This window comes from Coenobita brevimanus, chromosome 16 (genome assembly GCF_032717465.1).
Source record: "Coenobita brevimanus isolate Jiangsu-jjx chromosome 16, ASM3271746v2, whole genome shotgun sequence".
NCBI lineage: Eukaryota > Metazoa > Arthropoda > Malacostraca > Decapoda > Coenobitidae > Coenobita > Coenobita brevimanus.
In genome coordinates this window covers 7689922-7705500 of record NC_136969.1, presented here as the reverse complement: position 1 = coordinate 7705500, position 15579 = coordinate 7689922, and positions in this window count along the sequence as shown.

The window sequence follows — 15579 nt, the reverse complement described above, 5'->3', positions numbered from 1 at the left end:
CTGTGGAAGATTTTGTCGGGTTGATAGGTGTAAGAACTGAGTCTTAGATGCATTAAAGACAACCATATTATTTTTACCCTAGTCAGAGATATGAGCCAAGTCAGACATTAGGTGTGCCATAGCCTCATCCCTTGTTTCTTGAAGTAACTGTTGAGATGGGCGTTGCGGGAACCGAATGGAAAGGTGAAGGGTGGAGTCATCAGCATATGAGTGGATAGGGTTAGATGTACAGCTTAGAAGATCATTGATGAATAAAAGGAAGAGAGTTGGTGATAGGACAGAGCCCTGAGGAACACCACTGTTGATAGATCTAGGAGAAGAACGATGGCCGTCTACAACAGCGGCTATAGAACGACCAGAAAGGAAACTAGCGATGAAGGAACAGATAGAAGGATAGAAACCATAGGAGGGCAGTTTGGAAATTAAAGATTTATGCCAGAATCGATCGAAAGCCTTTGAGATGTCAAGTGCAATGGCAAAGCTTTCGCCAAAGTCCCGAAAGGAGGATGACCAGGAGTCTGAAAGGTAGGTGAGAAGATCGCCAGTGGAGCGTCCCTGATGGAACACATACTGACGATCGGAAAGAAGGTTGTGATAGGAAAGATGCCTTAAAATTTTTCTATTAAGAATTGACTCGAAAACTTTTGAAATACAGGACGTTAAATCAATTGGACGATAGTTGGGGGTTGGGAGTGGTCACCCTTCTTTGGGACTGGCTGAATGAGAGCAAACTTCCAGCAAGAAGGAAAGGTACAAGTTGACAGACAAAGGCGAAAGAGTTTGCCTAGGCAGGGTGTAAGCACAGAAGCACAGTTCTTGAGAACAACAGGAGGGACCCCATCAGGCCCATATACCTTCGTAGTACTGAGGCCAGTGATGACAGAAAATACATCAACTGAAGAAATTTTAATGTCAGCCATGAGGAAGTCAGAGGGGGGAAGTGATGGAGGAACAGCACCAGAATCGTCTAAGGTGGAATTGGAGGAGAGAGTCTGTGCGAAGAGATCTGCTTTATCAGTAGAAGAAATAGCTACAGAACCATCAGAGTAGAAAAGAGGAGGGAAGGATGATGAGGTAAAGTTGTTAGAAAGATTTTTGGCAAGGTGCCAGAAGGAGCAGGAAGAATTCGAGTTGGAGAGTTGAGAGCATTTAGTATGGATGAAATTATTTTTAGTAGAGCGAAGAACAGACTTAGCACGATTCCGGGCAGAAACGTAAAGATGATGTGATTCAGGGGTGGGTTGGCTCCAGTACCTTTTGTAGGCCTTCTCCTTGTTGCGGACAGCATTAGAACAAGCGTGATTAAACCAAGGCTTTCTTGCATTAGTCAAAGGATATGAGAAAGGAATGTATGCTTCCATGCCCGAGAGAATAACCTCCGTAATGCGCAAGGCACACTCAGATGGCTCACGGCCATGGAAGCAATAATCATTCCAGGGAAAATCAAAGAAGTACTGCCTGAGGGCCTCCCAGTCCGCGGCTCCAAAATGCCACAGACAACGTTTCCCTGGAGGGTCCACAGGCCGTACCGGAGTGATAGGACAGGTTAAGGTAATAAGGTTGTGATCGGAGGAGCCCAACGGAGAGAAAAGATTAACAGAGTAAGCAGAAGGATTAGTTATGAGGAAGAGGTCAAGTATGTTGGAGCTCTCTCCAAGGCGGTCAGGGATACGGGTAGGGTGCTGTACAAGCTGCTCTAGGTCATTAAGGATAGAAAAGTTGTAGGCTTGTTCACCAGGTGGATCCGTGAAAGGAGAGGAGAGCCAAAGGTGGTGGTGAACATTGAAATCTCCAAAAATGGAGATTTCAGAGAAAGGAGAAATGGATAGAATGTGTTCCATCGTAGAAGATAGTCGAAGAATTTTTGATAGTCAGTAGAATTAGGGGATAAGAAAACAGCACAGATATGTTTAGTCAGAGAATGACAGGAAAGCCTGCAGGTCTGCAGTTTGGTGAACTGTTGCCCGAACCCAGGACTACAATGTCTTTTTTCAAGGCAATCTTCACCATTGCCATTATGCAATACATGGTTGCTGAGATATATTAATACCAGGCCATAAGTGGCACTGGCTAGAAGTTTCAAACAGTGAGAGTACACAAATGATGGATTGGGTTCCAGTGGAGGTGGGGGGAGTTATTTGTGTGGCTTGCCTTGACCATGATGATGGCCCACATGAGAAAGCATGTTCTTCGTGATTACTGATCCATAGATGAACGTGGGCACCCCTGTCTTTGGAAAACATGGCCCGTGATAGGTAGGTGGCCAAATTTCGGTACCTGCATTTCAACAGGAATTATGGGCCAGCACCCAATGACAGGTTATGGAAAATAAGGCCCATTTTGACCATGCTCAAGGAGTCTTTTGCAAGGCTTTTCCGGCAGTTTCAGAAAGTGGTTATTGACAAGTTGCTTGTGTTGTTCCGGGGCCATTTACCATTTATTCAGTATATTCCCTCAAAGCGTCACCATTTTGGGCTGAAATTCTTTGTCATGTTTGACTGCAAAACTGGGTTGTGCTTCATGTAATAGTTTATTCAGCAACAGATGTTGATATACCTACTGATGATCCCTATGGTTTCTCGGCATCAGTTATGAAAATTCCCATGGACAGGTATTTCAACAGGCACCACATCCTGTTCATTGACAATTATTACACCTCCCCCATGTTGACCAAGTATTTACTTGAATATGGTACTGAGTTCCTTGAAAGCAGTGATAAGAAACAGGGAAGTGAGAATGGAAATGAAAAAGTTACTTTATGACAGTATTGTAATACTGCATGGAGTGAAGGCTGGGGGGACAGAAATCAAGAGTGAGAGCAGTGGAAATGAGTTATACGAGAGGAGCATATGGAGTCACATGGAGAGATAGACTGACGAATGAGGAAGTGAAGGAGCATTGTGGTGTGGATATGGATGTGATAAGAAGAGTTAGGAGAAACACACTGTGGTGGTTTGGCCATGTGGAGAGGATGGAGTGTGAGAGACTGACAAGGAGAGTGTATGTTAGTGAGGTGGAGGGGGGGGAAGGGAGAAGGTGGCCAAGGATGGATGAAGGGACAGAGTGGAGAGGTTTATGGGAGAGGGGAGTGTGAGCTGGGAAAAGGGCAGTGAAATGGGGGGGAACAGGGTGACATGGACCCGATTTGTTTGTGGCCACTCCTTACGGGATTAAGGCTTCTGGCAACAGATAGATAGATAGACAGGTACCGACTCCTGTGGAACTGTCTGTGCTGGTAGAAAGAATTTTCCTTCACTGAGAAGAGTGAGAAAGGTTCCCTCCTAACCCGGAAATGTGGTAACATATTAACCCGCCCCGTCCCGACCACTTTTTGACCACTGGTACCCCCCAATCCCGACCATTTTTCGACCCTTTTTTTTTTTGCTAAAACTTTCGCTTTTTGTGAGAAACATCGAAAATTCATAGAGAAATCGCTCACCTGAGGTTTAAAATACTCATTACAGGTAGGAGAGCCTCCTTACCTTACTGGGTTTTCTATCAGGCTGGCACCAAAGAAAACGAGTTCTATGGGAGGATAACTATTTCACACCACTCATAAACGGTATTTATTTATTTACTGTTACGAATTTATATGTAGTACAAGAGTATATTGGCTTTCAAGCAGTAATATAGGCATTATAAGCATTGTTTCACTCACTAATACCTGACCTTTTTTTGCCACATTACCTGATCATCATTTCTAACTGTTTCTTCCTCTAATGCTATGTAAAGTTTGTCCTCCACATTGTCATTGATTGGGGAATCACTCTGGCCCTGAATTTCGTACCGTGGCATGACATGGCTATACTGGCCAGGTCACTGATAACAGGTGAATTGCTGAGACAATGGCATGTAGGGGGGGGGAGGAGGTCATGCTGGGTAAGGCATTGTCTCTGCCTGGCATCTTGTTGAGGAAGGTGTCACGTGTATACGTACTAAAAATGACTCGCGAAAATTGAAAATTGTGGAAATTATGAACCTTGCAATTGCAGGACGTTGAAGTACATCCCCGGGATTAGCTGTGACAAAACGTGAGGACGTGGAAGTACGTCCCCGGGACGCCGCGGGTTAACCCTTTTGTGGCCCGGCAAGCATAAGGTTAACATATTGATCACAGTTCATAAGAGGGTTATCGAGGACACAGGCAGGACAAAGGAACCTGTGATAAAGCCCATTGCTATCAATGACTACAATATCAACATGTGGCTCGTTGATAAGTCGGATATGCAGACAGGGGAAGTTGCCTCTGGAAATCCTGTTGCTGGTACGTGAAGGCATTCATATACCTTCTTGATATCGTCCTGAACAGCCATATACTCTTCAAGCAGGTTTGGCGAAGGAATCTTTCTCTACGAGAGTTCGAGAAAGTGCTAGCATGTGAGCTACTTCCAGAGTATGCAACTGCACAGTTGACAGTTGGGAGGCGGATGTACCAGGCGGCAATGGTAGACAGTCTGAGCTGTGCTCAGTACCATCTTGTCAACGTAGGCCGTACATCTGCAGGTCGGCTGGCCTACAAGTGCTGCCATGTATCTAGCAACACAAAACGCCGGTCACCCACACAGAAGGAAACCCCCTACCAGTGTGATAAATGCAAGGTTCCACTATGTCCTAAATGCTTCTTTGAGTATCATTCTGAACGTGGTTGTTGAGAAGGTGTGTTGGAAAGTGTAAAAAATATACAGGTGTGCACCTTTTTTTTTTCCTGGGGTGGGGTTTATGAGGAAAGTTAAAATGATTTTTTTATGGTAATGTGATGTTATTGTTGATACCATGAGTAACCCTACTTGATGTCTGAAAGAAAGCCAGGTGTGCACATTAGAAAATGATTTTATTGGATAGAACTATAGTTTCTTTCCACTTACTCTTGAAATATTTCCAAAGATGTGACATGAAGCATATTTGTGAGCTGAAGTACAAATATAAATTGTGTTGAACATACGGTATGTAATATTTTCATGATGCCTGAGAATAGTAGAAAAAAAGCCATAATTTATGTACAAGTGTATACCTCATACAGAATCGTATTGCTCGCAATATGTTGAGCAATGATGCTTTCAAGTGCAGTACTCTGCTGGGCAGAACAAGATTTTTTTCTACACCTACACTTTAACTCACCGTGTCCCATTAACGTATAGGTATGTTATAACGTTTTGTCATGCTGAGTCCCGTCAATGTACCCATTCATTTTGCAATAGCGGGGTCCGTCATTTGCACATTTTTCTAAGTATATGCGGGAGACTTTCCTCTACCCGACGCCAGGCAGTGACACTGCCTTACCGTGCCTGACCCATCCCCCTGCACGCCACTGTCTCGGCAACTCACCTGTTAGCAGTGACCTGGCCAGTACAGACATGTCACGCCACAGTATGAAATTCAAGGTGAGAGTGATTCCCCAGTTGATGGCGATGTGAAGAACAAAGATTATGTGGCGCCAGAGGAAGAAACGAGCAGAAGTGATGAGGAAGTTACTTTGCCAAGCAAGGTGCGGTATGTTGATGTGTTCAGTGAGTGAAACAACGCTTATATTGCCTATATTACTGTGTGAAAACCACTATATGCATGTACTACATATAAATGCTTGCCAAATGAGCAAATGGTTTGCAATAGTTACCGCAACCATAGAAATCACGACAGCCACAGCGCGGCTCCAGAGAAAACGGTACTAGGTGTTTAAAAGGTCACCTGTATAGCCCATTTATAAGCTCAGATGAGCACCTTTTGTTGTATTTTCCAATGTTTTTCATAAAAGCGGAGGTTTTAGCAAAAAGAAAAAAAAAATCAAAAATTTGCCGGGATGGGGGGGGGGGGGTCATTGGTGAAAAATCTGTCAGGATGCAGAGAGTTAAATTTTTGCGATGTGATATGAAGCATATTAGTGAGCTGAAGTACAAATAGTATAAGTTGTGGAAAGCATAAGTAATATTATCATGATGCCCGCAAAGAGTAGAAAAAAAAAAAGCCAAAATTTATGCACAAGTGCATACCTCACACTCAACCTTTACTGCCTTCAGTATGCTGAACAACTATTTCTTCAAGTGCAATAAACTGTAGTTGTGATATGAGGTACTTTGTAAGTGCTGTTGAGCATACATTTTTGGATAAGTAGTATAACTGATGCCCCCACAAAATAAACAAAAGCATAAAGTATAAGTTTTCCGACACACCTACGGGGCATAGTGCCACTCTGTTATGGCTGGAAAACCAATAGTGAATCACATGGATAGAGTGATGAGTGGGGTGATCAGAGTCCAGCTATTAGGCGGGACAGTCTGTCCCGCTTATTTAATTGCGATTAAAATGTCCCGCTTGTTTAGCAAATTATCTTACATGTCCCGCTTTTAGAAAATTACTATTACATTAGATATAAGATGACCTTCTTTTATGAAACTAAGATAAATTAGTAAGATTATGCATAATCCAAACAAAATGATAAACCGAATTGTTATTATAGAATCTATTATACTCACTAACTGACAACTTTGGTCGGCCATTCGCCGTACCATACGGTATGTTCGGAGTTTGTCTAAGACATTAGGGTTGGCAGCCTCATGTGAGGTGCAGCTCTCTCTCTCTCTCTCTCTCTCTCACTCTCTCTCTCTCTCTCTCTATATATATATATATATATATATATACTGTATATCTATATCTATCTATCTATCTATCTACTGACTCAGAGATTATGGGTGTGGTTTCAAATGGCACAGGAAGGACATGTCCCTGATTAGTGGTACTTTGATACACACTGCAGGAACGCACAAAACTATATATGTCTCGTCCCATCCCTGGCCAGAAAAAGTCAGCTCGGATACGGCCCTGGGTTTTCCTTTTGCCCATGTGACCTCCTGAGGCTGAACAATGACCCTATTCTAACACTGCTTGGCGGTACTTGGCGGGGACGACAAACTGCAGTCGAACCTCACCCTCGGGTGTTAGTGACTCACGGCAGAGCCGCCCTTGTTTGTAAAGGAACTTGGCTCGACCTCCCCGTGAATACTTTATCACTCTACCCTTTTGTTTCTTTTGCACAGCAGCAAATGTCGGGTCAGAATGTTGTTCTTGGACAACAAGTTGGCTACACATCAGATCTTGCGGCGATTCAATGGTCACTGGGGTGACACAGTTTGGAGCCTCAGCCATGGCTCGTGTTACTGTAGCCGAAGTCTGAGTAGCGTCATCTTCAGTGCAACTATCCTTGACACCGGAAATATTGCCTATGATTAGGTCAAATAAAGGTTCTGGCATGACAACTGCGAGTGTCGTACCAGTATAAAATGGAGATGCCACCTGGATACATGCCTCAGGGAACAATCTCACTGATCCATCTATAAGACTAGCATGGATCTGTCGACCTGTGTACTGCTCAGGCCGAACTAGACTCTGCTTGACAGAGCAACCTGAGGACTCATTGTCTCTCAGGACCTTCACAGGGATGTCTCCCACAAACCCTGGCTGAACAAGGAAGGCACTGTCACCTGTGGGAGGGCCTGTGGAGGAAGCAGCTAGCCACTCATGAGGCTGCTGAATAAATGATGCGGCAAACATGGTGCCTTGAGACTTAGAAACTTGAGGGGTCATACTCACTGCTTGGGAAGATGGAATATTGGCCATCTGTGGAGGGGTGTTCGCTGTCGTTGTGGGACTAGTGAACTGTGGGGGAGTACCTGTACTATTAGGGACAACACCACCGTGCTGCTGCCATTGGGGAATGAAGGCTGCGTTTGCTTCCTGCCTCCTTTGAGCTGGTGGTGAAAAGGACAGTCCTGACGGTCGGTTGTATGGCTGATACTGCTGCTGGTTAGGGTACCTGTTGTACCGCTTCCACTCAGGTTTCTGAGTGTTTTGCCCCTGGTCCTTCCTATGCGGTTTTGGACCTTGGCCATTATTCTGAGAATGGCCTTGTTGTTGGGATTCAGTCTGAGATGGTTTCCCAGATTTATCAGGTTTTCTGTTCCAGGTATGCTGCTTGCGACTTTTGATACCCATATGAAGTGAAATATGCGTCAGCCTTTTTCACCATTTGGTTGGCATCTCTTACCTGGCAGATCTTAAGTTGAGCCATAAGTTCAGTAGGCCACGACTTTTCTAGCTGTGTGCACAGCACAAGGTCAATTATCCCCTCATGCGTGGAAGGAGTTTCATCTTTCTCCATCCACTCATTTAAGTAAGCAGTGAGACGGTCGAGGAACTGAACAGCTGTCTCCTTGTCTTAGAGACGAGCTCGCATGAACTGAACTTTGGCGTCGTCTTCTGTGAGACCATACGCCTTAATGAGTGCAGCTTTCATCATCTCATACGTGAGATTGTCTCCACGAATTCTGTGGAGAATATCGAGGGCAGGGCCCTCAAACAGGCTAAGAAACTGAAGCCGCATAGCTGCATCATCCAGCTGGTACAGTTGAGCCATGTCTTCAAAACGAGCTATGTATGGCTCTATTTGCTCGCCTTCTTTGTATGGGGGAAGCTTGATGTGTGGGGTCGCCATAACATGTGCAGGGAGAACGCTCATTGAGCTTGGACCAACTGCACCAGACGTGTCTGAAGCCAAGGAATCTCGCTTGAAATTCAACATTTCAAATTCGCGTTTTTCGTGTGCTTCTCACTCGGCACGTTCGTGTTGTTCTCTCGTTCCTCACGCTGTTCTCGCTCGTGTTCTAAATCAAGTTTGCGCTGTTTTCGCTCGTGTTCTAAGTCGAGTTCGCGCTGTTCTCGCTCATATTCGCACTCCTTTTCACGTTCCTCACGCTGAATTCAACGCTCTTCATGAGCATCACTCTCGCGCTGCTATTCATATTTAAACCGAGAGAGGATGAACTCCTTGATTTCAGTTGGGTCCGTAAGACCCATATCTTTGGCTTCCTGTACATAGATGCTGGTGGACATGATGCTAACTCAATCTAAGTACTAGCGACTCAGTACTGACTGCGATTTTTTTTTTTTTTTTTTGAAAGAGAGATGCAATAATCAAAAATAAAGAACATAGGCACAGGTTAGTGGTGACCAGTTTTATCTAATTAAACTGATAAAGAAAGAAAACTAAACAAACAACTGACTGTCAAAACTATTATGTAAATTAATAAAAATGAATCAATAATCACCAGTAAGGTAGTGCCTATAGACTTTAAAAATAAATACCTAAGTATGAATGAGTGAGTATTATCTCTTGAATAGCTTTAGAGCTAGGAGTTAATATCCTGGAATGAGGTCGCCAATTGTCATGTTTTTTTTTTTTTTTTTAATAAACGCAGTTATTAAATGATAATGTTCAATAATGCTGAACAGCAGGAAGAAGAATTGTCTTGCTAAATCAAGCAATGATTACTTTATTCCGGCTTGCTTCGCCGATTCTCTCAGAACGAGAATTTATAAACTTTCTCAACAGTACACAGCAGAGACTAATTACTCACAATTGCTGTTTATTAGTACTGTTAGCCTCTGGAGAAAGTGACTTCACCCCTGACAATAAATAACTAATACTATTAATGATATCAGGTTCTTGCTGATGCGTTAACTCCTAGAAGGCACAACGGATTTTAAGCTTAATACAACAAGACTGGCCTAAGTACCAGTTATGAATAGCAAAGCGTTTATGCAAGCTAGGAGCTAATAGAGAAATAAGCTTAGTATGGAGAAATGAAACACGAGTTACATTACATTAAGCTCGAGGAAAAGAACTGTTAAATTTATTGATTACAAAGAAATAAATTTAACGTTACATTTCAAAATGAATTCAAAATAAACAGATCGCACTCAGTCGCTCACTCAGAAGCTAAACTCTTAAACCTAGGAAAATACGAAAAGGAAATACTGGTCAGAGAGTGGACTAAGCGGATGACTGGGTGTAGTCACTGAGGAAGAACACTGCACTCGCTGTCTCTCGCCAATCACGGCGGCGGTGGGAACTAGGTGTCGTTACTGAGGAAGAACACTGCCACACACAACTTGCCTCTGTGACGCTCGAATCTTGACTGCCTAACTCGTGGGAAAGAAGGGAGCGCTATGGCCGCATTTCTAACGGCTAGAATGAGCGAAACGCGCCCAAAACAAATCGCTCAGTGGGAGCGCTAATGTCTTGCACAAAGACTATCACTTATGACAGTGAAAAATTGATTTGAAAAGACTCCCGACCGAATGAGCGGTTAACTGAACGATAACTGGGATTCCACTAGAGTTCGCAGTTTCCCACAAAAGCCAATGTCACTAGCCGACTCGTGACACACAATAACACATTATCTAATTTCCTTCATTTGATCTACCACAGTTTTCCTCCCTTTCCTTGCTCATTTTTTGCTTCCCGCGTACACCAACACATTATTAGCCTTCTGTTTTCCCCTACCGTCCCTTCCTTTATTTTTCATTTATTCTCCCCTATTTTAAAATTCTTTCCTTTCTTACCCCACTTTTTTCCATCGTCTTTGCATCTCCAGTCTGTTATTTTTCTTTTCTATTCCCTTTTGTCTATTATGTATCCTCATTCCTCTCATTTATCTCTCCTTCATTCCCTTCGGCTCCTTCCTTCTTCTCTCACTACTTCATTCATAAATTTTATGTCCTCCCTTCTTCTCATTTAACCCCCCCCCCCGTCTGTCTGGTTGTCTGTCTCTGTCTGTCTGTCTGTCTGTCTCTGTCTCTGTCTGTCTCTCTCTCTCTCTCTCTCTCTCTCTCTCTCTCTCTCTCTCTCTCTCTCTTCGTTCTCATCGTCCTTTTGTTTTGTTTTGTTCTTCCTTTAGTTCATTTCGTTTCCTGTCTCTTCCTCACCTTGCAATTCTCCGTTTCCCTTCCTTTTTTTTTTCTTCTTTTTGTCTTCCATTTCATTCTTATTCCTTCTTACCCTCCTACATTCTTTTTCCAGCACCTCCAGAGGTGATCTCTACGTCAACTACCTACGTACTATATTACACACCGACTTGCTGTACCAATTAAAGAATGGGGTTCAGCCTTATGAAAGGGGTGGTAAGAAAGGGATTTTTTTTTTTTTAATACAGTGGTAGACTTCCACATGGGACTAAGAATGGAGATGTTGGGACCGCCAAGAGCCGCCCGCCACATAAGTGGGTGGGAGATTAAGTGTCCTCGCCAGAACTGTTATACAGCGCAGATTTTTATTTCCCTAGGAACTTGAGCTCTTGCACTGTGGAAGACCTTCATTCTTGCCAGCTGTTGGGCAGGATGCGATCAAAACTGTTCAGTACGGCCATAATTTTCACACCTAGGAGTATGCAACTTTCTATAGTGATAAGTTTCACTCAGGATAGATTTCAGTCCGTGTGAGACCCCCGTGAGTCGTTCTTAATGGATGCACCCCTGCCCCGCGGAATCACGGCCAAAGTCTTTATACAGAGACAGATTCTTACCTCGGAAAGCGAAATTTTGCATAACAGTAGAACTTCGTCTCGACTAGATTTTAGGCAAGGCGGAACTCTGGGGGGTGGATCCTGGGGCGACAAAACCATAGTTTTTCACCAAGTAACATAAATTTCTTCAGAGTGATAGGTTTGCACCTGGACGAAACTTCAAGCAGGGGACATCATTCCCATGGAAATAATAATCATTTCTTTCTGTTTACACTATTGCAGTAGTCAAAGGTGTTCCTTTATCTTTTTCTTTCCATCCATCATTCTCTGTATTTTTCATCTTCATCATTTTCCTCCATCTCTTCTTATTTCGCCTTCTTCCTTCTTTGACTTTCTCTTCTTTACTACTTTCGCCAACGGAGTATGAGGTTATGTATTCACCCATATGTACGTTGCTTGCCAGAATCGAAAGATTAGGCAAGCATGTTAGTCAGTTCTGTATGTTTGTTGCTTGCCAGAATTGAAAGATTCGATAAGCATGTTGGTTGATTCCGTATCGTTGTCCGTCTGTCTGTCTGTTTGTTTGTTTGTCTGCCCTCTACAGGTTACAGTTTTGCGCCAATCGTTCTGAACAAAACAAAAAACAAAAAAATCAGAAGGTACATATCCGTAAACCCTGGAAGCCTATTGTTTTTCACCAAAATCGGAAAAAGGTCTTGGGCTGGGTGGGAAGTTGAAAAAAAAAAAAAAAATACTATCATTAACATGGGGCAAATTTTCAATGCTATCTTCTTCAATTTCATTCCAGGTCTATATCCAAATTCCAATCCATTCCATACAGCAAGTGCTCCGCCTATGGCAGGTTCATCTATCTGTCTGTCTGTCTGTCTGTCTGTCTGTCTGGTTGTTTATCTGTACTCTACAAATGACAAATTTGCACTAATCGTTTTTATAAAAGATTCAGAAGGCAGATATCCATAAACCCTGGAAGCCTGTTGTTTTTTCACAAAAATTGGTCAAAGGCCTTGGACTGGGTGGGGGGTAAATCCCTATCCTTAGCTTAGGGCATATTTTCAAGAAATCATATCTCCGCCAGTTCTCATCGGATCTTTGTGAAACTTTACGTAGAGGCTGTCAACGTCTAACATCAGACACAATCGGATCCATCTGGCATGCGCTCTGCCTATGGCAGTTGCATGGCTTGCTGGAGTTGAAAGATTCGGCAAGCACTGTTGGTCAATTACGTATATTTGCTGCTTGCAGGAATCAAAAGATTGAGCAAGCATGTTGGTCACTTCCCATACGTTGGTCTTTCTGTTTGTTTGCATTCTACAGGACACAGTTTTGCACCAACCGTTCTGAAAAACAATCAGAAGGTAGATATCCATAAACCCTGGAAGCCTATTGTTTTTCATCATAATCGGTCAAAGGCCCTGGGCTGAGTGGGTGGTTGAAACCCCTCAATGACAGAGGGTCTGGAAATCGAACGGACCCAGTGGCCGGCCCAGGTACCATTTTTTCAAATTTCGATAATTTATTTTTTTCTTACCAAACTGAAGACGTCTAGCGCACCTGACAATGAAATTTTTAGCTTCCTAAACCCATCCTTTGTTTCAAAATGAAGCGCGAAAAGTTTCATCAAACAGCTGTCCACATGCTGGTGAAAACAAAGCAGGGAAGGGGGGTGGGGAAGAGGAAGGGGAAGCTGGGTGAAAAGAGAAAAGGGGGAAGATGGAGGGAAGAGTGGATCCATCTGGTAAGCACGCTGCTTACAGCAGTTTCATCTGTTTATTTGTTTGTCCACTAGATGTCCCACAAAGTTATTGATTGATTTCCATGAAATTTTAGGGATGAGTTGGTCATAGGTCAAAGGAGAGTTGACTAAACTTTGGTAGTGATCTTAGCTGGAGTCCTGGTTCAGGACTGATTTTTGTTTATTTTCCAAAAGATATCTAAAAAAGCTATTTGATGGTTTTCAATGAAATTTTCTGGGTATGATGGTCCTGGGCCAAAGAAGAATTTTATTCAATTTTGATGGTAATCTGAGTTGTCTTGTAAGGCTTTGGTGAAGGTATGCACACACTGGGCGCTGTCTTCTTATTACCCCCACCTATGAAGTTGGAGAAGGTTGTGTATTCACCTTTGTTTGTCTGTTTGTTTGTTCATACAATATCTCCAAAACTTCTCGATGAAATTCAATGAAATTTTTTGAAAGTATGAGCCATGAGCCCCTCCCCCCCAAAAAAAAAAAATAAATAAAAATAAATAAATAAATAAAAAAAAATAAAATAAAGAGTTGATTAAATTTTGTGGCCGATCCGGACCCGGATCGTGCACTGTCATTGGTGGAAGTATGTGCTCTCTGAATGCTCTCTAGTTTTCCTATGTCTTACTTCACTTTGTTCTCTCTCATCTGCCTCGTTTCTCCTTCATTCATTCTTTTCTTTTCATCTCTCTCTTCCTCGTTCTTTAATTTCCCATTGCGTCTTTTCTTCCATTTCTCTCTTCCATCAAACTTGTCTCTCTCCCTACTCCACTGTCTGTCTGTCTGTCTGTCTCGTTTCATCTCCTCTTTCGTTTCTCTTTTTCTTCAATCTTCATCCACTTTCTCCTTCTTTTCCTCCTTCCGTTCCTGTCCTCTCCCTCTTTCTACTCGCCTCTCTTCTTCCCTCTTCTTTCCGCTTTCACATTCACACGTCCCTTCCCCAGTCATCCCTGCAGTCCTTCCCCCAATCCCTTTGATCCAGCTCCCATGCCGTATTCTCAATCCCTTTACTACGACGGCTTCGTTCTAATATATTTTTACTTCTACCAGAAGATTTTCTTCAGTTTAGGGTAAACCTCTCATAGTGAAGAGATTCTATGCTACCTCCATAATCTGCTTCAATATGATTACGTCACATCTGCCCTGTTCTTACTACCGGCGAATGATTTATTGCCACACCCACTGGAGCGACCAAATACAATGCTTGTCTCTGTGTCACTCCTCACTTATTCACTCAGTTACTTTACTTTTTGCAGAATGGTATCTGGGCCTTATAGGAGAACAGTATTAGGAAAAAGAAATTTTGCATAATGGTAGACCTCATCCCTGGCCAGGTCTCAAGCTGGGTGGGACAATGAGGGTTGCCCCCCATGCTGTCAGCGTTCCCCAGGTGTCCCATCCGGAGCCGATAGGTATGGCCATTTTTTTTTTTTTTTAAACCAAGGAACAAGAACTTTCCCACAATTGTCGAACTGCACTTCCATCAGTTTAAAAGCAAGGTGGGACCCTCTGAGACCCAGCTTCCACTGGTGAGGGGGATGTGGCCCCAGGTGAATGCAAGAATGTAGAGAGTCATTTTGCACAGTCAAATCTTTAAGTGACGAAGATGAAATATCGCATGTTGATAGTTGTTCACTCTTACCACGTTTGTAGGTGGTACCTACACGAGTCGCCCCTCTTGGGGGAGGGGGTGGCCTCCGGGTTTCCCAGCAAAGACATTATGCACAACCATACTTTTTAACCTAGTAACACAAAATTTTACATACTAGTAGGCTTTTACACTGACCACCTTTCAGGTAGTGAGGGATCCCCGATGACCACCCTCAGCGAGCAGACGGACTGTCCCCAGAGGGGAAGAATACCAATACATATATATATATATATATATATATATATATATATATATATATATATATATAATATATGCAGGGGGATGAAGTGCATGAAAGGGTACAGCAGGGAAGAAAGGTTGTTGGTACACTGAAAGCAGTGATGAGAAATAGGGAGGTGAGTATGGAAGTTAAGAAGTCACTACATGATAGTATTGTGATCCCTACCCTGACGTATGGAAGCAAGGCGTGGACCTTGCAAGAGGGGAACAAGTCAAGAGTGAGAGCAGTGGAAATGAGTTACTTGAGAGGAGCATTTGGAGTGACATGGAGGGACAGGTTGACGAATGAAGAAGTGAAGGAACGTTGTGGGGTGGATGTGGATGTGGTTGAGAAGATTAGGAGAAATACACTGAGGTGGTTTGGACACGTGGAGAGAATGGAGAATGAAAGACTGAATAAGAGGGTGTATGTAGGTGAGGTGGAGGGAGAGAGAGTGAGGAGTAGATCGAGGATGAGGTGGAGGGATGGAACTGAGAGGTAAATGAGGGATGGAGGGTGAGTTGGGGGGAGTTTAGTCAAATGGTGGGTGACAGAGCGACTTGGAGGAGTTTTGTCTGCGGTCACCCTTTGCGAGATTAGGGTGTCGGGCTATAGATAGATAGAAGTCCTATAATCTAGTCACCAATAA